General features: G+C 37.9%; 2 protein-coding genes across 9 annotated transcripts in view; one reads left to right on the forward strand and one right to left on the reverse strand.

Annotated features, from left to right (window-relative positions):
* Nucleotides 1-27513, forward strand: part of LOC136253062 (long-chain-fatty-acid--CoA ligase ACSBG2-like) — a 318134-nt gene that overhangs the window by 180916 nt on the left and 109705 nt on the right. The window lies entirely within an intron of this gene.
* LOC136253053 (serine/threonine-protein phosphatase 6 regulatory ankyrin repeat subunit B-like) overlaps nucleotides 1-27513 on the reverse strand; it is a 201665-nt gene that overhangs the window by 90693 nt on the left and 83459 nt on the right. The gene's annotated exons all lie outside the window — the stretch shown is intronic.

Below are 27513 nucleotides of genomic sequence, written 5' to 3' on the forward strand. Positions count from 1 at the left end.
TTCGACTTCACCTCATACTGTATTAGCCTCTCAATACCCTCTCATGCTGTATTATCTGTACACATGTGTGGCAGTGCTTTAACTATAACATACAAAAACAACAATAACACAAACACAGTAAAAGCACATGAAATATTAGTTAAAATTTACAAAGTGTAACTTGGAGTAATTTAAAAGTTTGACAGTTGTTTCCTTAAGAACATTTGATAATGAATTCCACTAATGGGTGGCCTGGTAGCGACATACAATAATTATATTAGGCTACAAATTGTATGACAAAATGCACACCCCAGATACCAGTAAGCAAAGTGTATGGCTGTTTCAAAGTACTATTACATTCAGCTTTTTTCTGCTCATTAACAGCCTTACATATGGAGGACAATATGCAACAGTTTGTCTGCATAATACACTCACTTCAACTGTAACAAATGGGCATTGTACAAACATTATTAATGAGTTTGCTATCATTGTACCTACCACTGATAACAAAACCACAGAAGTCATTGTTTATACAACTTCATAATTATGTGCTAAAAATAAGAAGACAAATTGAAATCTTTGATGCAAAATTGTGTCTTACGGTTTGCTAAAATAAATGTGTTGGACTGACTAGCATCTAGCTGCGAAAAATCAAGCATGTAATTTTTATCCATTGTTGAGTAGTATAGGTTTCAGTAATGGTACAACAGGAATTTTGATGAAATAGTAAATTTGTTAGCTTGTAGTTCATAAAATGTCCATTAACATCTTTAAAAGTACATAATATTTTTTAGATATGATTTCTTAATTTTTGTTAACATTTAATTTGTCAAAGCTGATAAAGTCAAGATTCATCAACTTGTCCTTTCATCAAAATTTCCTGTCATGTGATAGCTAGTCAGTCACAGTCAGTAATAAATTCTTGTTTCCCTTAAATGTAGAGCTGTCTTTTAAAAGAAAACAAGCACTGAAAATGCATTATCTGGTAAACTGGATATATCCATGCTTCTTTAAAATATCACCATCATCATTTTACTCACCATAAACTTCAGTTTAAATGATCAGGGGCAGATTTAAGGGGGGGGGGGGCTAAGGGACCTGTAGCCCCCTTTCCTTCTAAGTTAGTACTTGGCCAATAAAACCCTAAATCTATGTGTATCAAAAGCAGACTTATGTCAGGAAAAGCAGACTTATTTTAGGAACTATGCATCACTGCCAACACAAATAATGTCTATGTAACTATACCTATTGTTCAACTCTGTTCCAGGAGTGTATAGCTTCCTTTTCCTCAAGAGTTCTTCAAAAAAAGGTTTCAATTGTGGGTTGCATCTTTAGTTACAAAAGTTTTAATTGTGGGTTTTGTTTTATTCAGATGATTAGCAGTGTTTTCCACTATCGGTATAAGACGTGATTAGTGTGGTTTTTGTATTTCAAAATGAATTTATTATATTATTCAAAAAGTGTTATCTGGTTTAATTGGTTAGAGTTATCAGCTTCAGTATAACATGTATGTAGTTACCAACTCAGCCATTTAGCAAACTGTAGTCTTTTGCTATTTTACAAGTTTATAAGGAAGTTTTGTCTATGAACGTAAAATCTGTACCAGTTACCTTCTGATATGACCCCATACTGTGGGTTATGGTGCTGGTATTTGCAGCTAGTTCTATAGATCAGTCTTCATAACCCAGCAGATCTAGAAATAAGTTGACTATCACAACAAATTCAGAAACCCCACACATGCAAATATAGTTGCACTTTGCTAAGGATTTCCAGTGGACTAGCTAATAGCTACTAGCACCCTTCACTGTATTCTGCTTTTCAGTACACTTTATTGGTGTTAAGGCTAACAAAGTGTCACTAGGCTAAGGAGCACTGATGCATACTAATAATTGTGATGTTCAACACCACTGCTACTTAGCTATACATGTTTCTGCCTCTGTTTAGCTATACATGTTCCTTCCACACATTATCCCACAAAGGCTTCCCCTATTGTCTGGCTTTGTTTGATCATGGAAGTATTTAGAAACAGCATCCTTCATGCAGACTGCAAAATCATCACAGTCAAACTTGTGTAGTTTATAGTCATCGTCACCCAATGTTGATGAATCCCAGATGGTATTTAGAAGATGATAGTCTAGTTTTACATAAACAGAGTCTGCCTTGAATCTGTTGATGTTGAGGCTGGGGTAAGCATTTTCCACAATCTTTCAGCTTCATTATGTGTGAAATAATCTATACTCCAACCTTCCAGTGGGATCCAACAACATTATTTTTCTCAGTAAGATAGACAATTGAGGCTGCATTTTGGTATATAGCCAGCTAAATATGTAAATGCTTGGTAGCTACAAATGAAAAGATTATCATGCATACATGATTGTCATGGAGAGTAGCCGATGACGATATACTGACACATTACATAATCTATTATATACAATTATAGTCATGTCATTTATTATGATGTAATACGGTACTATAAAAACTTATACATGTGCAATATTAAACAGTCAATAAATTTATACATTGACTCAGTGTGTTAGTCTTGTCCGGTCGGCTCTTCTTCATGACACAATTCTACTTGGCGCAGTGAGCATGACCGGATTCGTATCATGTCGGGTCCAATACGAAGACTGATAGGACCAGCCAAGGCGAGGCTACTACGCTATCTGAAAGAAACAGCTCCCCTTCTGAGTGTTCCAGTCGAAGAGAAGGCAGTAGAAGAACAAGATATTACAATAGAAGAACTAAGTAAACATATGAATATGAATATTTGTCTTCTAGAACGATGCAACTGAGATTGGGTGAGATTATTGAGAGAGATGGAAAGAATCGAGGAAGAAGAAGAACACCGAAAGGTCACCAGGGGAGGTGAAGGCTTTATTGAGGTGCTATTGGACGCTGGAGAGATGATTGCACGTTTAGAGGCTAGATTAAAGATGATTACTAGACGGACTGGAGGGCAGACGGACAAACGTGGTCAGGAACAGAGCTATTCCCTTTTGCAACGATCAGAGCCAGCTGACTTGAAGATCAATCTCCCAAAACTCCAGCTGCCCACATTTGACGGTAACATTCAGCATTGGCAGGAATTTTGGGATGCGTACAAGTCATCGATTCATGAGCTGAGCTGACCAGTCTACCATATGTATCCAAGTTTAGCTACCTGAAGGACATATTGAGGGGCTCAGCACTGTCTGCGACAAGTGGAATATCTGTAACAAGTGAGAATTATCCAGTAGTCATTAGTCTCTTAACAGAAAGATTTGGTAAGAAAGAAGCCATTATTGAATTATTATATTCCAAGTTACAGAACCTCCATAGGGCGGGGGTTAAATTTGGTGACATTCAATGCACATGTGATGAAATTGAAAAGGTTCTCAGACAGTTGGAAGTACAAGGTGAACCTGTTAACGAACAAAGAACTCTCATTCAGCAAATTATTTCTAAATTCCCTATGGAGGTTATTGTCAAACTGGAGGAATCCAAGGAACCTGCTCGACCTTGGACAATGCCATCCTTGAGAGAAGCCATTCGCCGCTACAATTCAGTACATGAGAATGTACATCATTATGTGTCTAACAGTGGTGTTCACTTAAAAGGGCAAGCTAGTTTTAATAACAACAACAGTGTCACATAAAGAATCAACCTTTCATCCCAAAGGGCAAACAGTGGACAGGACCCAAGATTCCTGCTGAGGTTTTGACCACTAACTCACAGAGAAGTGGCACTCAACAAGCATCATTACCTTGCATCTTTTGTAAAGGTACTCATTTTAATGACATGTGTGACAGATTGTCTTCCTTAGATGAGAGAAGACAAAGCCTTAGTCAACAAGGAAGATGCTTTATCTGTCTGAAGGTTGGTCATATGATGAAGGACTGTCCCAGTAGTCAAAAGAAATCTTGTTGCTACTGTGGTAGAAGAGAATACCATAATAGATGTTTATGCTCACAGAAGTTTGGAAGACAAGTAACTGAAGCATTAGTAACCAATACAATTGCGATAGACACATCATCTCAGACATCTATGTCAAACAGTTCTGAAGATGCTTCAAGATGGACTAACTATTAGTTCAAATACCGCTCTATTGGCTTCTGGAGAAAGAGTAGACTGCGATTGTTCAAGTTCAAAACCTTGATGAATTGGTGACGGTTAAGGCCAATGTTTTGATTGACAGCGCAAGTCAACGGACATTCATGACTGAACAGTTAGCTAAACAATTGAGGCTTAAACCAGAAGGTAATGAGTTGTTGTCTGTGTCTACTTTTGGGGCAGGAAAGGCTATTGGTATGAATACATATACTGTTCGATTTAGTGTTAAGTTGAATGATGGGTTATGTATGACAATGTGTGCTAATGTTCTTAAGCACATAACAGGAAACATCAGGAGAAGCCCTTTGTATCAGAGAGATGTTGAATTTTTACGGATGATCCCAAGGGATAAAATGGCTGATATTATTCCGAGTACTACTGAGACAACGAAGGTTGATCTTTTGGTTGGATCTGATTACTTTTGGGATATAATTGGAGGAGACAGAATCACATTGCCATCAGGCATGTATATGTTACCATCTAAGTTTGGCTACATAGTGACCGGAAGATGTCCAGAGATTGATCCGGTCCAACATAGTAATCTTTGTACCCTGTTTGTTGCTGTCAACTTGAACCAAGAAAGTGATCTGGGTATTTATTGCTCAGTTAATGTTTCGATGACAAAGAATCCAACCCTTGAGAACTTCTGGAGTTTGGAGACTATTGGTATAAAGGATCTCATCGGAGCTGAGAGTGATGATGACGTACTTACAAGATTTGGTGAAAGTATCAAATTTGAAAATGATCGGTACGAAGTCACCTGGCCTTGGAAGGCAGATGATATTTCCTTACCTGATAATTACCAAGTGGCTGTAGACAGGATGAAATCATTAGTACGAAGACTCCAAACAGACGCTAAGTTACTACACAGATATGATGATACTATTAAACAACAGTTGGAGCAAGAGATTATTGAAGTGATAGATGCTGCCAAGGAATCAAACTTTCGACAGCATTATTTACCTCACCATCCGATATTAACACCTGGTAAGAGTACTACTAAGATTAGAATTGTATATGATGCCTCTTCTAAGGCTAAAAGAGAATTGAATAGCTTAAACGACTGCTTGTTTAGAGGACCAGTGATGATACCGGATTTGTGTGGATTACTTTTGAGGTTTCGATTATACCCAGTAGTTATATTGGCTGACATAAAGAAGGCCATTCTTCAATTGAGAATTCAAGCTTGTGATCGGGATGTAACCAGATTTTTGTGGCTTAGGGACATACATAATTTGGATGTTAAGGATAATTTAGCCACATATCGGTTTTGCCGCGTACCCTTTGGTTTAATTTGTAGCCCCTTCCTGTTGGGAGCAACTATCCAACTACATCTTAAGAAGGAAAATACTCCACTAGCTCTACACATTTTGAGTAACATTTATGTCGATAATGTTTTAATTGGACTATATTCAGATGAAGAGTGTAGTGGGATTTATAAGGAAGCAAAGGAAATGCTCCAGAGAGCAGCTATGAATCTACGGGAGTGGAATTCTAATTGTGTGGAATATTGAGATCACTTCCTGTTGTGGAGAGGACAACTGATGGAGCTACCAAGGTATTGGGGTTGTTGTGGGATCGGTTGGAGGATACAATTAGTATTGGGGGGTTTGATAAGGTAAATACACAAACTGCTGTCACTAAGCGTGATATTCTACATGGTGTAGCAAGGATTACTAACACCACTTACCTTGCTTGGTAAATTGTTTCTTCAGAAACTATGGAGGATGACTAAATCTTGGGACGAACCTCTGTCAGATGACTTGCTTAAAGAGTGGAATGATATTACTGAATCTCTTCCGAGAATAACCAGCTTGAAAATTTGTCGATTTGTTGGTACTGTAAATGAAGGTGTGAAGCAAGTGCTGGTATTTTGTGATGCATCAATGAGAGCTTATGCAACAGCTGTTTATGTAAGGATAGATGATGGGAACCAATGTATGATTAATTTGTTATTTTCAAAGGTACGATTGGTCCCAGTTGGAAGGGGAAAAAAGAAACCTGGTAAACACCTCACCATACCTAGACTGGAGTTGTTAGCCATACTTATTGGTGTAAGAGCTTCTAACTTTATTCTTAAACAGTTGAAAACAGATTCTGAAGTTTTTAGCAGGATTGTGTGGTCAGATTCACAATGTGCCCTGCAATGGTTGAAGAGCACAAAACTTTTGTCAATATTAATTTTGTAGAAAATCGAACCAAAGAGATTTTGAGAGAAAAAGATGTCACTTTTTGCTATATTGTTTCTAGTCACAATCCTGCAGACCTTGCAACCAGAGGATTAACCTTTCCTGAGATCAGTGAATCCCCACTATGGTGGCAGGGTCCACTTTGGCTTCAACAAGAAACATCTGTTTGGCCAACCTGGAATACTTCTGATATAACTCCAGAGGTGTTGGAACAAGTTCATAGTGAAGCAAGAATGCCCAAAGTACCAATTGAGATGACCTTAATGACTGGGATTGATAAGAACCAAGAAGATACAGCTTCTTTGTTTACACTGGATAAGAAATGTTCTTCGCTCAGAAAATTATTACATGTCTCAGAGTATGTGCTTAAGTTTATCAAGATGAAAGTGTGGAATCGGATCAGTACTGACTCTCAAATGAAGTTTCAGAAACATAACTTGTTGGCAACTATATTTGATACTTTGAAAACACACAGTTCAATAACATCTCAGGAAATTGAAATGGCATCCTTACTGTGGATATCTTTTATACAGCATAGAAGTTATGGTGATGTATTTGCTGCAATTAAGAATAAGAAGAATTGTCTCCAAATGCAGCTAGGAATCAAGATGGATAAGTTTGAAGTGTTAACATGTTATGGAAGATATTCAAATGCTGACCTTGATGAAGAGACGAAATGTCCACAGTTAATACCACGTGGTGAAATTTTCACTCATCTCCTTATTGAAGAAATTCACCAGCGACTTATCCATGCAGGAGTGGCGCATACTTTGAGCCAGATTAGACAGGAATTCTGGATTACACAAGGCCGTGCTGAAGTTAGACGTGTAATCTCTAAATGTACGATATGTAAGCGCCACAATGGTCCATCCTTTCGATTACCATTAATGCCTCCCTGGCCTAGGGAGAGAGTGTCACGATCAACAGCTTTTCAATATGTTGGCTTGGACTACTTGGGTCCACTGAGAGTAAAGGAAGGAGAACCTGTAGAGAAAATGTGGGTGTGTTTATTTACATGTTTGTCCATTAGAGCAGTTTACTTGGAGTTAGTCCGTGGGCTTTCAGCACAACAGTTTTTGGACTGCCTAAGAAGATTTGTTGCTAGAAGAGGTAGGCCACACATGATAATTTCTGATAACGCCCCACAATTTAGGTTGGTGAAAACGGTGATACATTAACAATGGTGTAGAGTTTTTTCAGATCAGGAGGTTCTGAGTTATTTTTCACATGAGGGAATCACATGGAAGTTCACAACAGCCCTAGCTCCATGGCAAGGGGGCTTTTATGAGAGGTTGGTGAGTCTTGTTAAACAAGAGTTGAGAAAAGGTATGGGCCAGAAGTCGTTGTATTGGGACAAGTTGCCATAAGTAATGCTCCAGCTTAGTTAATGCTACAGTATAGCTCCCATGCTTCAATTATTAGACTACTTTAATTGCATTCAACACAACTTACTTTGGAGGTATTTGAGTGGTGAGGTTATCCATGGACTGCAATGGAGGTCGTAGTCTTGCACACTATACTTTTTATTGATTTGATGTGATGTTCAAGTCAGAGATTATCTCATTCATGTGATGCTCAACTGCATGTGCTAAGCATGTCAAGCTAGGGAGTCTGGGGGCATGTTCCCTCAAGGAAAATTTTGAAAAATGTATGCTTTGAGAGGCTACATTATTGATTGTAACTGCTAATACATGATATGCATGATCAATTAGCTCAATGCAATACCATGCAGTTTATTCATTGGAACTTTTGAAAAGTAATGCAAAGGCAATTAACATTAATGTAAATGATTTAGAACAAGCAGTGTAATGAGAACAGTGACTATAATCTGTACTGAATGCTCTATTAGAGTACATTATGATGACAGAGAGGAAGAGACGTCTTGTTTTGTAAAGACAAAATACAACTTAAGTACAGGGGTCTAGACTCAGGGGTACCAAGGACTGGATGGATAGTACAGAAGCCCTGGAAAGACTTAAACTATTAAATTACAATGCAAAAATAATAGTTATAGCATGCAGAAAAATTCAGTTTAGGCAAACCATCTATCCCAGTTCGGGGAGGCTCTAGAATTAAAAACTCTGTATGAGCAGGAGACAGCAATGCGAAAAACCTACTCAAACAGGGATCTTATGGTATCCATGGATATAGTGTCATTATTCAGAGCCTCCTGTAGTGGGGAAACGATTGAAAACAGTTCTCCGTCAATCAATGGCCAGTCAAATTGAGGTCTGATCACAGGTTGTGAGGAGAAATCTCTTTGAGCTACCATCATCATGCCTGTTCAAACACCATCCTCTATTAGAGTATCTCGATCCTTTTACAACTGAATTCAACTGAGTAGTTGAAAAGTGATCACCGTGTCACCATGGGCTCCAGCCCTGCTTAGTACTACAGCCATAGATTCTATTATGTGGGGCACAGTAATGCTGTCTAGTAACGTTTGAGTAGAAAATCCAGGCTACCAAAACTCAGGCCTGCTCAGCATGTTGTTGAGCATTTTTACCAAGGCAGCTGCCTCGATTGCCTCAATGGTAGCAACGCCACTGGATACTACATGAATCTTACCACTAGAAGGTTTGGTATCTTCTAACAGCTTAGCCTCCCCCCCTTCCCCTTTCAAAAAATCCTAGATTTGCCTCTGACAATCCTGTCACATCCAATGAACCCAGAACTTTACAATGCACCTTGAAGGTCTAAAAGAACTAACTCTTCATCTTCCTTGTTTACAAGTATATAATGGGGAAGGAGAGTATCGAACTACGCTATATGCTGTGAAAAATGAGCCCTTAAAGTTGTATGGCATCGTTCAAATGACTCAGTGATTTGTGTTGATCAGTGACTAATTATAAGCGCAGTGGGTGCACTTTGTACATGTGACTACTGAGTTAAAGAATGGTGTACTCGAGAAAAGCATGGCACATTACGCAGAGGAACTCGCCGTACAAAGATAAAAACAGAAGCAGCTAACCTGGAAAACAAACATCAAGGTTTCATCATGGTCGAGCGAGGTCGATATTTTGATATTTCATCATGGTAGAGATTTCATCATGGTCGCCATCCTATGCCTTGTCTCAACAGTTTTACTAGTTAAAATAACACATCTAGATGGAATTTCAGCCATTGCGGTTCCATATGGACCACCCGTTAAAACATTTAAGGTGTTAAATCCAAGGGGTAGTCACCTCCATATCACCAATTGATGCGCTTGTGACCAGGATCAAGATTTAATCAAGTGATCAAGGGGTATTTTGCAGTAAATCAAGCAATCAAGGCATCCGTAAAAGTAGCGATCAAGCACCTTTGAAAGCTATCTTTGGGCAACATGAGAATTTACTAAGCTTTTATGGTTGACGATCAACAATCAAGGCACTTGGAAAGATGAAATCAAGTGATCAAGGCAATATTTTGGTGATCAAACTTCTTGATCCCTGTCGCGAGTGCATCAATTGGCAGTAATCGAAGTGACTACCCCTTGTCAATCAACAGTGGTCAGGTTTACGAGAAGAAACGAAGGTATGCGGTTACTTTATGGGCTCATTTTTCACAGCCTATAGTGCAGTTCGATACTCTCCCTCCCCATTATATACTCTTGATAATAGTAGAGTGGCAGAGTGTAATAGTTGTACAATTTTTGATAAAATTATAAATCTTTTCATAATTATAAGTTGTACTCTTTGTGACATATATATGTGACCCAGTCTGCGAAAAGGGCTCTTATAGCCTTTCCAATTGTCCAAGTTTGGCAAATCATAACTCCTGATCAGCTAAATCTATCATCTTGTAATTACACCCTCAGCTAGTGCTATGTTAGGAGTGTACAGTGACCAAATTGTAGGCTTGTATCTTATTCACAAGCTAAGTTATTGGTTACCATGTTTACATAATTGAAAAGGCGATAACAGCCCTTTTCACAGACCAGGTCACATATTTTTTGATATAGAGCCATTGTATATTGACCTTGGTTGACTATTACAGCCATTTTTGTATTGAAAATTCGTTGTTTTTGAATTTATCTCCCTGAGGCATAATTTTGCATAGTTTCCAATTAAAGGTGCTACTAAAACAAACTACTCAGCTTTTAGTTGAAGTCAATATGTGATTGCATTCCAAAGTTATCATCATTTACATTAGCCCATGAATTTCTATGAATTACTTGCCCATTAGTAATTTACACCCCAAGGGCAAGGAATTTTATGACTTATAAAAATGATCATAACTTATATAGTAGTCAAATGAGATACTAAATTCAAACAAAAGTCAGTATAGTTCTTAGATCAACACCTTTTATTTGATACCATGTTTTAAACGTGTAAAATAATGCCTTAGGGAGATAAAGACAAGAACGATTAATTTTTAATGAATAAAACTCAACAAAGGTCAAATCCGTGATGGCAGAATATCAAAAAAACATATGTTATTAGGAGCATGATTTGTGTGGGAACATTCATAATTGTATCACAAAGTGCATGAATTGCTCATTTTTCTGGTGCTATGCCGATCTACTATAACAATGAATAAAGTGATCAAAATTTGATTGGCGCCATTTTGTTTGTCACAAGCTAGCGATTCAGCTGGTATGGTAATTGATAAAATGGCTGCCAACCATAACAGTGATAATTTAAGCATGAAAGGAAACAAAATCAGTAAATATTTTGCTGCATGTAGGTTTTTAATAACATGTTGAAGATTCATAGATATTAAGATCCACACACACACAAAAAACAGCCATGCAAGCTGTGAAAAATGGTGCAGCCTGTAAAAAGGTTGTGAAATCAAATGTGGCGGCCAAGAAATGGTTGCAATGATGTTAATTCTAATAATTTTTAACAATGCATGTAGCCACTATTAAAATTTATTAGCATTGTCACCATTGCAGTCATGCAACCTCACAATTTTTCACCCAGGCTTTTTGAGGCTGCACCATTTTTAAACCAGGTGCGCGCCCACAGCCGGCCAAAGGCCAGCTGTGGGCGTGCACCTGGTTCACTGAAATTGTTTTCGTAAAAAACATGTGTGTGTACCTATCTACCTATCTATCTACCTATCTACGTATCTATGTTTGTCTGTATGCACCCACGTGAGCAAAATCGTTAAATTATTACTATTATATTTGTTACTGTGCAGAAATCAAAAAGATTGTTGTGTACAGGTGTGATCATAATGAATGTTCAGGTTAGTACAGAACTCATCTAAGGTAGGGGAGAGAATTACAAAGGGGGGGAGGGGGGTGTGTGTTCCAGAGTCTGATTGTAGAAGGGAAAAAGGAAAATTTATAAGAATCAATCATAGTGTCAAGCTGTTTATAATATCCTTCCCTTGATGGATGATGATTAGGTATTAGCAAGAGTTCATAATATATATACTAAGGAGAGTATCCTACTCTCATATACCCCTGTAGAAGGGCGTATCGTGAAGTTATGATGTAACACTTCCGAGTTCGCCCATTTTTCTTTGTATAATTAATGATGTCATTAGTTGAACATGGTATCGATTGAAAGCGTGCCTAACAACATCACTAGCAACCAAATTAACTCTAGCTCTAAGCGTTTCTCACCGAACTACAATCGTTCTTTCATGGGTTAAGACCGTTTCGTAGGCATTTCTTGCTAGGCCATTCACGAATACGGCTATCCCGAACGTCGCAAGTATGAAATGGTGCTATCAATTCTAGCACTTTTACGGCTTAACGTACGTCACAAACCACAACATCTTGTCGTTACATCATAACTTCACGATACGCCCTTCTACAGGGGTATATGAGAGTAGGATACTCTCCTTAGTATATATATTATGAACTCTTGGTATTAGATCATTTGTGGGTGTACTTAGATTGCCATTAATTATCTTATACATTGTAGTTATCTTAGACTTGTTTCTTCTTTCTTTGAGGGTAGGTAAATTTAATGATGACATCATTCTTGATACACTACTAAATCCAGAAAAATCATTGCAGCAAAATCTAGCTGCTCTCCTTTGGATGGACTCAAGTTGGTTTATATTGGTGTGGGTGTGGGGGGCCCAGACAGAGGATGCATATTCAACAATGGGGCGGACCATCATCTTATAACAATTGCTCTTAACAGAAACAGGGCATTGGTGAAGGTTACAACGCAAGAATCCATTAACCTGGTTTGCTTTGCTAGTGACTCTTTGAATGTGTTCATTCCATGATAGTTTCTGGTCAATGGTGACCGCGAGATATTTCGTGTGAGGAACCTCAGAGATGATTGAATTCTCCAGATGATAGCTATGAATGATGGGATTTCTTTTATTGGTAATTCTCAAGTGTTCGCATTTCTTAATGTTAAATTTCATCAATAATGGTAACAGCAGCTTTTACGTAAGGAGTAAAAGCGACATGAAGTCTGTATTAAACTTCTGCACAAGTCAACTTTGCTCTGAGGTGGTTTCTTTTCGGCGGACCGAAATATGGGTGTGGCAACTTTCCTCAGACTTTGTAAACTACCTTCCCTTTGAGGTTTTCAGGCGTTTAACAACTGAAAAACAACGGTGCAGGCCTCGTATACTACCAGGAATAGCCTATCGCTTCGAGTTGAAAGGGAGCGTATCCCTTATGTACGCAAACGAAAATGAAGAGTAGCTTTGAGGCTTTGTCAAGAGAATTTGTGGGAAAAACACAATAGCCAAACTATAAAACAGTTTAGAAGATACCTCTGTGAATAATATGTTGGTAAATTCGGTTTGCTTAACAAGCGCTTCCTTAGCAATGCATAGTAATGTAATTGAACGAAATACGGAAATTTCATGAATTACGAAATACGAGAATTAGTTAATAATATTATTGCACAACCCTATTGTAAAATAGTAATACATAGTTGGTTAATTCATAGTAGCATATACTATCTATGGTTAATCCCAGATGAGTTAGCTAGCTGCATGGCGCCTGGTTTTTAGAAGTAGCACAACATCAACTTGTTTCACAGCTTGGTTGTTTTTGCGTGGGTTTCATTTCTTTTTGAACTTTATAAGGCCCTATAACCAGTGACTCTGGGATTTGTTTTTTATTTATTTATTTATTAGTTTTACAACCATACCGTACATGTGCAAAATTATAGTTGATTACAAAAGTGTCAATGATAATTGGTGATTAGAGTAGGGTGGCTGATAGCTAAAGGCACGAACTGCCAATAGCTAATTACAAATACTAACTACCTACTTAAAATATACTACTTAATTACACATAGAGTAAAAAGGGGTAGTGTGTGTGTTGTTTGTACATGAAGAACAGGGACAGCAAAAATGAAATGTACAGGTATTATTAGAGTTGAAATTGTTTAAAAAGTGATGCCATAGAAATTGGGTAAGTTGCTTTTTTATTGTCATATAAGATAGATTCAGGTCAATCGAGGGTAAAGAGTTCCATAATCTTGGTAGTCTGCAAAAATAAAAATGACGGTTCGAATTGGTTGTAGAAATACGATGGAATAACTTGCCTGATCATGATGATCTTGTTGTGGATACTGATGCTTTCATTAATATGTAGTTATTAATGTCAAAGTGGGGGTAGGGAGTTTTGTAGGACTTTATGAAAAAAAGTAAATCGCTTAGTTTGTATTGGTACATTAAAGTTTTACTCACATTTCTTCTTTTCTATACAGACACATGATGATTATTGAAGACAAACTTTATCAAATGTCTTCTGTCCGTACCTTGCAGGGCCATAGCCGGACTTGTTTATCTGGGTAGATTCTTTTAGAAGAAAAGTGGACCTTCTTTGAGGCCCTTTTGTATGGATTACATTTTTGCATGCTGAAACTAGGGGGGTCTGGGGGCATGCCCCCCAGGAAATTTTTTGAAAATAGACACTAAAAGGTTGAATATAGTGGCATTTCAGTCAATAAAAATAACAATTTTTAGGTAGGTTCAGTTCAAGACCAGCTATTTGGATGACATCTGGGAAACATCTCTACTGCTACTGTAATTATACCAACTGTGATTAGCTATACCATCTGTGTCTATAATATATTGAAATGTCACAGTGAATAAGAATGGGAAAGATTGAGTGCTCTGTTGGATCGTGCATTGAAGCATGGATGCTATTTATGGGCTCTGCATGGGAGGGGCTTGCCCACCAAAATTTTTACATTATGAAAGTTCTAGTTTAGACAACAAACATGGTTTTGTAAATAAATTAAGCAATTACATACAGATTTTAAAAGAAAATGTAATGTGACTGTTCTATTAGAATGATTGTTTTATTAGAGTGATTGTTCTATTAGGGTGGTTGACTGCTTTATTAGAGTAACTCGATCTTGCATTGCATTACAAGCACTGAATGAGCCAGCTACTTGGAGCACTTAATTTAGCTTCTTATTAGTGGCGTTTATTAAACTGGAGCTAATGGACTTTTGCTACTGAAAATTTGGACTTCTATACTAAAATTGTGGACCTTTTTGCTAAAATTGTGGACCTTTTTACTGAAATTGTAGACCTTTTTCCCAAGAGGACGGTTCTTCCGAACCCCCCATGGCTACGGGCCTGGTTTGGGACCTGGCTGAAGCAGATGATATTGATGTATTGTGGTCTCAGTGGAAAGATCTTTTCTTTGCTGTTGTGCAAGATTCTGTAACTCAAGATTGCTGGCGGCGTAAAAAAATGAAAAATTGGTTGTCTGAATCCACAATACAGTTAATAAGACTGAAGAAATTATGCTACAGGAAACTTAAGAAATTTCTCGCCAACACCAGTACAATCTGTTGCAAAATAAGGTGCGTGCTGCCACAAGATTTGACTTCAAAGCATTTGTTGATTTGATCACTGATTGTCTTCATCAAAGAACTAAGCCCTTCTGGAACTGGATTAACAAGATTAGAGCATGTCGTAATCCCATACTTGCTATCAATTATAAAGATCAGGTGGTAACCTCAGATTCTGCAAAGGCTAACATATTTAATCAATACTTTGTGTCTGTTTTCACTAAGGAAGATGTTTCTAATGTACCAAAACTGCACCTTCCTACGGTTGCTGGGTTTTCTTTTGATCATTTATCAGTGTCTCTTTCTGATGTATGTGCTGAATTGTCTGCATTGGATACCAGCAAAGCTTGTGGGCCTGATGGCATTTGCCCTCGTCTGCTGAAGGATAGTGCTGCAGAATTTGCTATCCCTCTTGCTGCTTTATTTAACAAATCATTAGCCGATGGTGTCCTTCCCCTTGATTGGGTCCATGCAAACATCACCCCTGTTTTTAAGAAAGGTATGGTGCCTGCATCCATAAATGCCCAAATTTTAAAACACTCATAACTTTCTTCTAGATAAAGATTAGTACATCATTTTTGGACACCAAGTGGAAACTGACTTGACTTATAACATACTTGAAGGGTGAGGTCATGACACACCCCCTGGAAGTGTGGTTGATTAAACATCAAATATACGTTTTGAGAATTTTCTGTGCTACTATTTATCTCAAGGTGCTATCCTTTTTTGCACAGATTCCCCTACATATCACACAACTTTTCACAGAAGATATTTTACATACAGAACAGTAACCTTGATTTATAACAGTTTCAGTCACATTCACATCATTTTTATAAAAGGAAATTTCAAGCAGCATACAAAAGCTATTGGCTTACAATAAAGACCACAACAATTTCAGTAAAATGTTCTTGAATCTCACAGAAGATATTTATCTAACACAAAACAGTAGTATAGAAGTAATTCCATAAAGTTTGAAAAGTCTTTTTTCCTCTTCCATCACATGCGTAATTGACAAGATTCATTTTGCATCGATCTCGTTTTCGTCTTGCTCCGCCATTTTATTAAGTTGCAATCACGTGATACTACATACCGCATGATGTGCCATGATGTGATGAGTCTTTTGATCTTTATCGCAGCACTATAGTGTAAACAGGGACGAAGGTACAGCAGGTTTTCTAAGTATAAACGAATAGTTTAGATTTAAAGCGATGTTTTAACACCTTTCTACTGTTCAAGAAAGAAATCTTCAGTACCATCACGATCGCCAATCTATAAGGAATAAAATGACAGTTGATTCGTGGAAATAGTGCAAGCGAGTATCGAGTTATAAGAATTTGAATGGAATGGTGTAAAATCTAATGCATAAGTCTTGGGTATTTATGGATGCACGCACCATACTAAACATCTTGTTAGCAATCATTGACCAATCAGTTTAACTTGTGTTATCATTAAAGTGCTGGAGAGGATTATTTTCAACAAATTTATGAGTTGTTGGAGTCTCATCAAGTTCTTTGTGATGCTCAATTTGGTTTTCGTAAAAAAGTGCTCCACTACCTCATTGGCTGCTGTTTGCTGTTAATGATTGGGCATCTAACCTAAATAATCGTCTTTGTACCCACTGTATTTCCATTGATTTTGCTAAGGTTTTGACTCCGTGCCTCATCAACGCCTTTTACTGAAGCTTAAAGCTTACAGTGTTGGCAAATCTATGCTAAAGTGGTTCTCATAATTTCTTACTACTAGGCAGCAACATGTAGTGATCAATGGTTGTGCTTCAGACTGGTCCAATGTCCTATCTGGAGTACCGCAAGGCTCTATCCTAGGCCCTTTGCTCTTTATCTTATATAACAATGATCTCCCATCAGTTGTCTCATCTCTTACAAGATTTTGCAGACAACGTTGCAATTTACTGCCTACAGCTGACTGTAAAATTTTACAAAAAGATCTGGATTTAATGTCATCTTATGTTCCACATGGCAAATGAGGCTGAATCCTTCGAAATGTGTATTTCTAATAAACGTTCTCCTATCCATCATTCCTACTACCTGAAAAACCAGTGTTCATCATCTGTCAAGTATCTACGAGGTATTGTACGCTCTAAACTATCTTGGAATAAACATGTCTCACTTGTTTCATTGAAACTTCTCGAACTTTAAATTTTTTGCATCATAACATGTACACATGTAATTCTTCAGCCAAGAGGAAGGCATTCAGAGCACTTGTCCTACCAGTTTTAGATTATGCAATTACCGTTTGGAATCCTCACACTCAGAAAAACATTTCTGCTCTGGAGAAAATCCAAAATCGTGGGCTCATTGGGTGTGTGGCAGCAGGTACAACTGTTATAGTCTCACATGGTCAAAGTCATCTAGTGAGTGTTGTCACAAGCTTCACTGGCCATCTCTTTCTACTCATCGGAAGTATCTTACAATAGTTACCATTTATGATATTTATCACTGCCACATTTCCTTATCTTTTTTAAGCTCCTTTTCATTTACCAATTCTTGTACAAGATCTCACTCCCTTTCGTTACAGCGTAAGCGGTCATCAATAAACTCTTATGGTTTTCATTTTTGTTAATGGTATCTAATCCAAAACAGCCAAGCTGTAAAAAAAGAGTGCAACCCTGAGAAAGGCTATGGTGAAAAAAAGATGTGAAATCCAAGGTGGCGACCAAGAAATGGCTGTGATGGTAGGTTAATGGTAACAATTTTAATAACGACAATTCAGGTGAATTTTGTGCCAAGACCAGCGGCACAAAATTCACCTGAATTGTTGTTATTAAAATTTTTACCATTAACCTACCATCACAGCCATTTCTTGGCCGCCACCTTGGATTTCACATCTTTTTTCACCATAGCCTTTCTCAGGGCCGCACTCTTGTTTTACAGCTTCACTGTTTTGGATTAGATTTCACTTCTTTTTGTATTTGTATACCCCAAAGCCGGCCATAGCTTTGAGGTTTTTTTACCTATCTTTTTTTCTTTACCACAGGAAGAAAAAGATGAAACAAATGTTGAATACTTTAAATATTTCTGATTTTATCAGTAAATGTACATTTTATATATGTAATACATATCAAGACACACGTTAGTGTGTCGTGCGGCCCAAGAAGCTGGCGCGCCACACTGTCAGTATATTGACAGGAAGAACGAAAACGTCATTTTCACACCTTTGTATCTCGGTGATCACTTATCTGATTGGAACCAAATTTGCTACACAGTTGCCCGCCAGCCAAGGGAGTCTACATTCCAAATTTGAAGGAAAGCGCTCCAGCCATTTCCGAGATACGAGCTGCCAAAGTTTCGTTTTTTTTCCTTCGTTTTTTTTCTTCTTCGTCTTTTCGCACACTTGCAAAAATTGTTGTAACAAGCAAACGCGTACTCCGATCGCCTTGAAATTTGGCACACAGAAAGGGAGTCCAAAGGCGAATCCTAGCATCAAATTTGGTACACATCCGGTGAATGGTTCAGGAGTTATGACCGATTATTCGCGTAAAACAAGATCGATTTGTTGTCACGCCTACAGGGTAAACCGCTTCATGGAATGAGTTGAAAGTTGCTATGTAGATGGAGTAACCATCGTAGGAGTGCCTTTTGGTGGTTTGAAAGGAATCGAGATAAAGACCACGGAGATATGACACAAAACCCAACCTGTGTCACAATTACGCGATCGATTTTTATGAATAAAAAAGTATTAGTTTTCACGCCTACTAGGCAAACCGCTTAGAGCAATGAGCTGAAAATCGGTGTATAGCTGGAATAATCTTCATTGAAAGTCCTTGCAGTAGTACTGAAGAATCGGATTACAAACCACTGAGTTATGATTCTAAAGCCAACTCTGTGTAGCAAATGCGAGATCGAGATACTCTAATAGAACAGTCACCCTAATAGAGCACTCGGCTAATTTATTTATTCCATTATAGAATTTTATTACATTATAGAATTTTATTACATCACAAGTTATTCTGTAGGGAGTTCAGCTGCAAACAGTTAATCTTATAGACAGTTCAGCAAGAAGACAGTCACCATGTGGAGAGTTAAGCAAATATATCACTATAGAGATTCAGAACATTACAAGTCACACTGAAGAAAGTTCAGCTATAAACAAGTCATGCACTGTGTAGAGAATTCAGCTACAATTAAGTCACTCTCTAGAGAATTCAGTTACACAGAATTCAGCTACTCACAAGTCACTGTGGAGAGAGTTCAGCTACAAACAAATTACCCTTTAGAGTGATCAGCTACAAACAAAACACTTTGCAGGGTGTTCAGCTGCAACAAATCAACCTTTAGAACGATCAGCAATGAATAAATCAACACAAATCTACCAGTAGAAAGATAAGCTAGAAACAAATCACCCTGTAGAGAGTTCAGCTACAAAAAATCACCCTGTAGAGACATCAGCTAGAAACTAGACACAATGTAAGGAGTTCAGCTACAAGCAATCACCCTGTAGAGAGTTCAGCTAAAACAAATCAACCTGCAGAGAGATCAGCTACAGACAAATCACCTTATAGAGAGTTCAGCTACAAACAGATTACATGTAGAGAGATCGGCTACAAACAAATCAACCTGCAGAGAGATCAGCTACACACAAATCAACTTGTAGAGAGATCAGCTACAAACAAATCACCCTGTATGGAGATCAGCTAGAAACTACACACAATGTAAGGAGTTCAGCTACAAACAAATCACCCTGTAGAGAGTTCAGCTAAAACAAATCAACCTGCAGAGAGATCAGCTACAAACAAATCACCTTATAGATAGTTCAGCTACAAACAAATTACCCTATAGAGAGATCGGCTACAAACAAATTAACCTGCAGAGAGATCAGCTACACACAAATCAACTTGTAGAGAGATCAGCTACAAACAAATCACCCTGTAGAGAGATCAGCTAGAAACTAGACACAATGTAAGGAGTTCAGCTACAAGCAAATCACCCTGTAGAGAGTTCAGCTACAAACAAACCAACCTGTAGAGCGATCAGCTAGAAACAAATTACCCTGAAGAGAGGTCAGCTACAAAAAATCCCCCTGTAGAGATATCAGCTAGAAACAAATCACCCTGAAGAGAAGTCAGCTACAAAAAATCACCTTGTAGAGAAATCAACTACAAACAAAACACTTTGCAGAGAGTTCAGCTACAAACAAATCAACCTTTAGAGCGATCAGCAACAAACAAATCAACCTGTAGAGAGATAAGCTAGAAACAAATCACCCTGTAGAGAGTTCAGCTAAAACAAATCAATCTGCAGAGAGATCAGCTACGTACAAATCACCTTATAGATAGTTCAGATACAAACAAATTACCTTGTAGAGAGATCGGCTACAAACAAATCACCCTGCAGAGAGAACAGCTACAAACTAGACACAAAGTAAGGAGTTCAGCTACAAGCAAATTACCCTGTAGAGAGTTCATCTACAAACAAATCAACCTGTAGAACAATCAGCTAGAAACAAATCACCCTGAAGAGAGGTCAGCTACAAAAAATTACCTTGTAGAGAGATCAGCTAGAAACAAATCACCCTGAAAAGAGGTCAGCTACAAAAAAATCACCCTGTAGAGAGATCGGCTACAAACAAATCAGCCTGTAGAGAGTTCAGCTAAAACAAATCAACTTGTAGAGAGATCAGCTACAAACAAATTACCCTATAGAGAGATCGGCTACAAACAAATCAACCTGCAGAGAGATCAGCTATACAAAAATCAACTTGTAGAGAGATCAGCTAAAACAAATCACCCTGTAGAGAGATCAGCTAGAAACTAGACAAAATGTAAGGAGTTCAGCTACAAGTAAATCACCCTGTAGAGAGTTCAGCTAAAACAAATCAACCTGCAGAGAGATCAGCTACATAAACAGTTCAGCTACAAACAAATTACCTTGTAGAGAGATCGGCTGCAAATTAATCAACCTGCAGAGAGATCAGCTACACACAAATCAACTTGTAGAGAGATCAGCTACAAACAAGTCACCCTGTAGAGAGATCAGCTAGAAACTAGATACAATGCAAGGAGTTCAGCTACAAGCAAAATCACCCTTTAGTGAGTTCAGCTACAAACAAATCAACCTGCAGTGAGATCACCCACAAAAACGCACTTGTACAGAGTTCAGTTACAAACAAATTACCCTGTAGAGAGATCAGGTAGAAGAATTCACCTTGCAGAGAGTTCAGCAACTAGGGACCCGCCGATTATGTTCATAATTTTACCTATTATGCTATGCTGCACTGCTCAAAAGTTTACCTATTATGCTTAAATCTTAAATTTATGCTCAATACTTACCCATTATGCTCAAATTATGCCCAATTATTTATGCCTCAGTTCTCATGCTCTGCTAATAATTTCCAATTTATGGATAAATAATAAGTGGCTGAAGCACAAACTTACTTGTCAAAATGCATATCACAGAAAAGATCGATATACTCTAATAGAACAGTCAGCTAGGTGATTGTTCTATTAGAGTTACTGACTGTTCTATTAGAGTATATCGATCTTTCTGTGATAGCTATTTTGATAAGCAAGAATTCATACTATTACACAAATATTCTACCTATTATGCTAGCATTATGCTCAATGCTTTCAAACACCTATTATGCTCATAATTATGCCAGCATAATCGGCGGGTCCCTATCAGCAACAAAGAAACCACCATGTAGAGAGTTCAGCTGCAAACAAATCACCCAGTAGAAAGATCAGCTAGAAGAAGTTACCTTGTAGAGAGATCAGTTACAAAGAAACCATCATAATAGAGAGTTCAGCTACAAAGAAATTACCCCGTAGAGAGTTCAGCTAGAAGAAGTCACTTTGTAAAGAGTTCAGCTACAAAGAAACCATCATGTACAGAGTTCAGCTACAAAGAAACCACCTGTACAGAATTCAACTACAAACAAATCACCCTGTATAGAGATCAGCTAGAAGAAGTTACCTTGTAGATAGTTCAGCTACAACAATTCACCCTGTAGAATGATCAGCTAGAAGAAGTCATCTTGTAGAGTGTTCAGTTACAAAGAAACCATCATGTAGAGAGTTCAGCTGCAAACAAATTACTCTGTAGAGAATTCAGCTACAATGAAACCGCCATGTAGAGAGTTCAGCCTCATACAAACCACCTTGTAGAGAATTCAACTACAACAAATCACCCTGTAGAGAAGAAGTTACCTTGTAGAGAGTTCAGCTACAAAGAAACCATCATGTAGGGAGTTCAGCTACAAAGAAACCACCATGTAGAGAGTTTAGCTGCAAACAAATCACCTGTAGAGAGTTCAGCTAGAAACAAATCACCCCGTAGAGAGATCAGCTGGACGAAGGCACCTTGTAGAGAGTTCAGCTATAAAGAAACCATCATGTAGACAGTTCAGCTGCAAACAAATCACCCTGTAGAGAGTTCAGCTAGACGAAGTCACCTTATAGAGAGTTCAACTACAAAGAAACCATCATGTAGAGAGTTCGGTTACAAAGACACCACCATGTAGAGAGTTTAGCTGCAAACAAATCACCTGTAGAGAGTTCAGCTAGAAACAAAATATACTGTAGAGAGACCAGCTAGAAGAGGTTACATTGTAGAGAGTTCTGCTACAAAGAAGCCATCCTATATATAGTTCAGCTACATTTCAAGTCACCCAGTGGAGAGATCAGCAGCAAAAAAATATCCTGTGGGGCATAATGGGCATGTAATAAATATATGTATATAATTTGTATAATTATTAATAAAATCAAAAATAATTGAAGTACTAAAATTCTTCTTTAAGTTATTTTCTTCTTCCTGTAGTAAAGAAAAAAACACATGGGTTAAAAAAGCCCCAAAGCCAGCCATAGGCCGGCTTTGCAGTATACAAATACAAAAAGAAGTGATATCTAATCAAAAACAGCCAAGCTGTAAAAAAAGGTGCGGCCCCCAAAAAGGCCATGGTGAAAAAAGATGTGAAATCCAAGGTGGCGGCCAAGAAATGGCTGTGATGGTAGGTTAATGGTTACATTTTAATAACGACAATTCAGGTGAATTTTGTGCCGCTTGGTCTTGGCACCAAATTCACCTGAATTGTTGTTATTAAAATGTAACCATTAACCTACCATCACAGCCATTTCTTGGCCGCCACCTTGGATTTCACATCTTTTTTTACCATGGCCTTTTTGGGGGCCGCACCTTTTTTTACAGCTTGGCTGTTTTTGATTAGATAATTATTACAGAACTCTCTATGGTGATTTCTTTGTAACTGAACACTCTACAAGGTAATTTCTTCTAGCTGATCTCTCTACAGGGTGATTTGTTTGTAGCTGAACTCTCTACAAGGAAACCTCTTCTAACTGAGCTCTGTACAGGGTGAATTGTTTGTAGCTAAACTATCTACAAGGTAACTTCTTCTAGCTGATCTCTCTACAGGATGATTTGTTTGTAGCTGAACTATCTACAAGGTAACTTCTTCTAGCTGATCTCTCTACAGGGTGATTTGTTTGTAGCTGAATTCTGTATAGGTAATTTGTTTGCAGCTGAGCTCTTTACAGAATGGTTTCTTTGTAGCTGAACTTTATACAAGGTAAATTCTTCTAGCTGATGTATCTACAGGGTCACTATAGTTTGTAGCTGAATTCTGTACATGGTGGTTTCTTTGTAACTGAACTATCTACAAGGTGACTTCTTCTAGCTGATCTTTCTACAGGGTGATTTGTTTGTAACTGAACTCTCTACAAGAAAACGTCTTCTAACTGATGTCTGAACAGGGTGATTTGTTTGTAACTGAACTCTCTACAAGAAAACTTCTTCTAACTGATGTCTCTACAAGGTCACTAGTTTGTAGCTGAACTCTCTACATGGTGGTTTCTTTGTAACTGAACTCCCTACAAGGTGACTTCTTCTAGCTGATCTCTCTACAGGGAGATTTGTTTGTAGCTGAACTCCCTACAGGTGGTTTGTTTGCAGCTGAACTCTCTACATGATGGTTTCTTTGTAGTTGAACTCTCTACAAGGTAACTTCTTCTAGTTGATCTCTCTACAGGATGATTTGTTTGTAACTGAACTCTCTATGTGATGGTTTCTTTGTAGCTGAACTCTCTACAAGGTGATTTCTTCTATAGCTGATCTTTCTACAGGATGATTTGTTTGTATAGCTGAACTTTCTACATGATGGTTTTTTTGTAGCTGAACTCTCTACAAGGTAACTTCTTCTAGCTGATCTCTCTACAGGGCAATTTATTTGTAGCTGAACTCTCACATGATTGTTTCTTTGAAGCTGAACTCTCTACAAGGTGATTTCTTCTAGCTGATCTTTCTACAGGGTGATTTGTTTGTAGCTGAACTCTCTACAAGGAAATTTCTTCTAGCTGATCTCTCTACAGGGAAATTTGTTTGTAGCTGAACTCTCTACAGGTGATTTGTTTGTGGCTGAATTCTCTACATGATGGTTTCTTTGTAGCTGAACTCTCTACAAGGTAACTTCTTCTAGCTGATCTTTCTACCAGGTGATTTGTTTGTAGCTGAACTCTCTACAAGGAAACTTCTTCTAGCTGATCTCTCTACAGGGAGATTTGTTTGTAGCTGAACTCTCTACAGGGGATTTGTTTGCGGCTGAATTCTCTACATGATGGTTTCTTTGTAGCTGAACTCTCTACAAGGTAACTTCTTCTAGCTGATCTCTCTACAGGGCGAATTGTTTGTAGCTGAACTCTCTACATGGTGGTTTCTTTGTAGCTGAACTCTACAAGGTGATTTCTTCTAGCTGAACTATCTCTTTCCGTAGTTGAACTCCCTACAAGTTAACTTCTTCTAGTAGATCTCTCTACAGGGTGAATTGTTTGTAGCTGAACTCTCTACTGGGTGATTTGTTTGTAGCTGATCTCTATACAGGTTACTTGTTTCTAACTGATCTCTTGAATTTTGTTCAGGGTGACTGCTCTATCAGGATGACTGCTCTATTAGAGTATCTCGATCTCGCACTTGCTACACCAAGTTGGATTTCGTGTTATAACTCCGTGGCTTTACGTCTGATTCTTCTACACTATTGAAGAGCCTTTCTAAGATGATTACTCCATCTGTACAGCGAATTTCAAAGCATTACCCCAAGTGGTTTATCTGGTAGGCGTGGCAAGTAGTCGTTTTTAATTAGCTAATCTCGGTTGCGTAATTGTTACACACTGTTGTTTTTTCGTTGCATCTTCCTGGTTTTTAGCTGGATTTCTTTCAAACCACAAAAGGTTTGAGGTTCAATAGTTAACTTATTCACCCACCGATTTTCAGCTTCTTCCCATACGCGGTTTAGCCTGTAAGCGTAACAACATATTGATGTTATTTGTTGTGAATAATCGCTCATAACTCTTTGCCTGTTTATGGTATTCCAGCCAAAGTTGGTACCGAAATGCGCCGTTACACCTCCCTTCTGTGTGCCAACGTTCAAGGCAATCGGATAAGGCATTCGCATTTTATAGCAGTTTTTGTAAGTGTGCGAAAAGAGGAAGAAAATAAGAAGAAAAAACCAAAGAAACTAAGCCAATTGTTGAAGTCGCATATCTCGGGAACGCCTGAAGCGATTTTGCTCAAATTTGGAATGTGGAGTACTGTAATTAGCGGGAGTGTTCACAGCAAAAATCGTCTTGTTTCATCAAGGCAGCACAGAGATACGGAGGTGCGAAAAGTGCGTTTTCTTTCTTCCTGTCAATATACTCACGGGTGTTGCGTGCCAGCTTCTTGGGCCGCAGGACACACTACCGTGTGTCTTGATCTTTTTATGGAATTCTGTTCCGCATGATATTCTCTCTCTTCCTCATTGGTCTCACTTTAGACGAGAGTTGCATAAATTTTTATAACACTTTTTTTTTCTTGCTACAGTATTTAGTTATTTGTTCTGTATTGTACTAATGTCCTTGTAATGTTTGTTGTTCTCTGTTTTTGTATCTTGTGTTTTTGTAGGTGTTATATACTCCTATAGGCATTGCCTTTTGTAATTACCCTACCCTTATGGTTAAACAATTTTTTTTTAAATATATTGTACTGCATGATTTCAATATTATTGTACTACTCTAATAGAGTGCATGCACATTTTTAAGGACTTCTAATAGAACATACATAGTATTTTATACAAAAACCTAGTACTTCTATTGGTAGATCTATGAAATTATAAATGTTTGTTTATAAGCAGATATACACTAGAATTTGCAGTAATCAGCCAAGATAGCAGTGGTTCAGATAAGGATGTAGGTGTTAGGTATGGGGGACCCTGGTTCGAAGTCTGGTAAGAACTCTGGTAAGTTTTATTTCTGACATATAATGTGTATGTATCCTACCCTGTGGTGACTGTTCTATTAGAGTATCTCAATCACATGAATTTACAGCCGTTTAGTATATATATAATTTGTAGCTGTAACTCTGCTTTTTAAACTATTAATATGCACTGCTACAATGATCAGTCTATGTACACACAATTTTTCAAGTTATTCCCATACTTGGTTTATTCTTTAGCCATAACAGAAGTTTGATCTTTTTACATGAATAAAAAGCTTATAGCTCCTTCTTGGTTATTCATCAAATTCACAGCAAACTAGGCACATGAATTCACCTTTATAATTATGCCCTTCATTTGTGCCAAAGGAAATTACGTGTTCATGTTTTATAGCAATTTTTGTGTAAAGTGTGTGAAAACAAATCGAAGCTCCTGTACAGCATAAGAAGAAAAAAATTAAGAAATTAAACCAAAAGTTTGAACACCCATCGCACAAATGGTTATTGGGAATTTAATCAAATTTGCTGTGTGGCCTACCCTAGATGAATACATCCTTCTGATTTACATGTATTAGGTGTAGTAGAATAGGGGGTTGGGTACCAGGCTGAGTGATGAATATTCTGGACTATTAGTGATCCTTGCTCAGCAATTTACTTTAGTTCATTTTTCTATGGTTTAAGTCTATGATTATTAGCATGGGTCTACAACACACTATATTATCAGAGCTCTCAACCTGTCAGTTACCTTAGAGTGATGACTGAGTTTAAAATAAGTTAGAAATAAGTATGTAGGAGTAAGACATGCTGGTGAACATCCGACAGTGTGCAAAACACACTTAGCTAAGTGGTCTGGAGGCCATGTACCCTGGGAAATTTTTGAAAAATAGCTAGACCATACAGATTTGAGAGCATCTTAAAATATTATTATTGATGTAAGTGATAAAGCAGTAAAAACAACTCACTTGCATGGTACAACTATACTATTTAGCTACAGTATGTAACATAGTCTATAGAGTTATTGTTTGCTACTGTGAGCTTTATTGTATTCAATACACAAAGAAAACACCATAATCGGCAGTGCCGGCACAAAGGCCACTGTGAAAGGGGAGTAACTTGTACTGAGCTAACCATATATTACAAGTAAACAACCACTGTGAATAATATTGGGTGCTATTCACTATAGGAAGCCTTAGAGATAAAAATTAAATTTGCTGCAGCATCACAGTGCAGCTGCACGTGTATTTGCATGTGATACAAGTAAGCCGACGCCGTTCACTACGAAATCTCAAGTACGAAAGTATACGGCTCATTGTCGCGGGGTAC

Source organism: Dysidea avara, chromosome 4 (genome assembly GCF_963678975.1).
Source record: "Dysidea avara chromosome 4, odDysAvar1.4, whole genome shotgun sequence".
Classification (NCBI taxonomy): Eukaryota; Metazoa; Porifera; class Demospongiae; order Dictyoceratida; family Dysideidae; genus Dysidea; species Dysidea avara.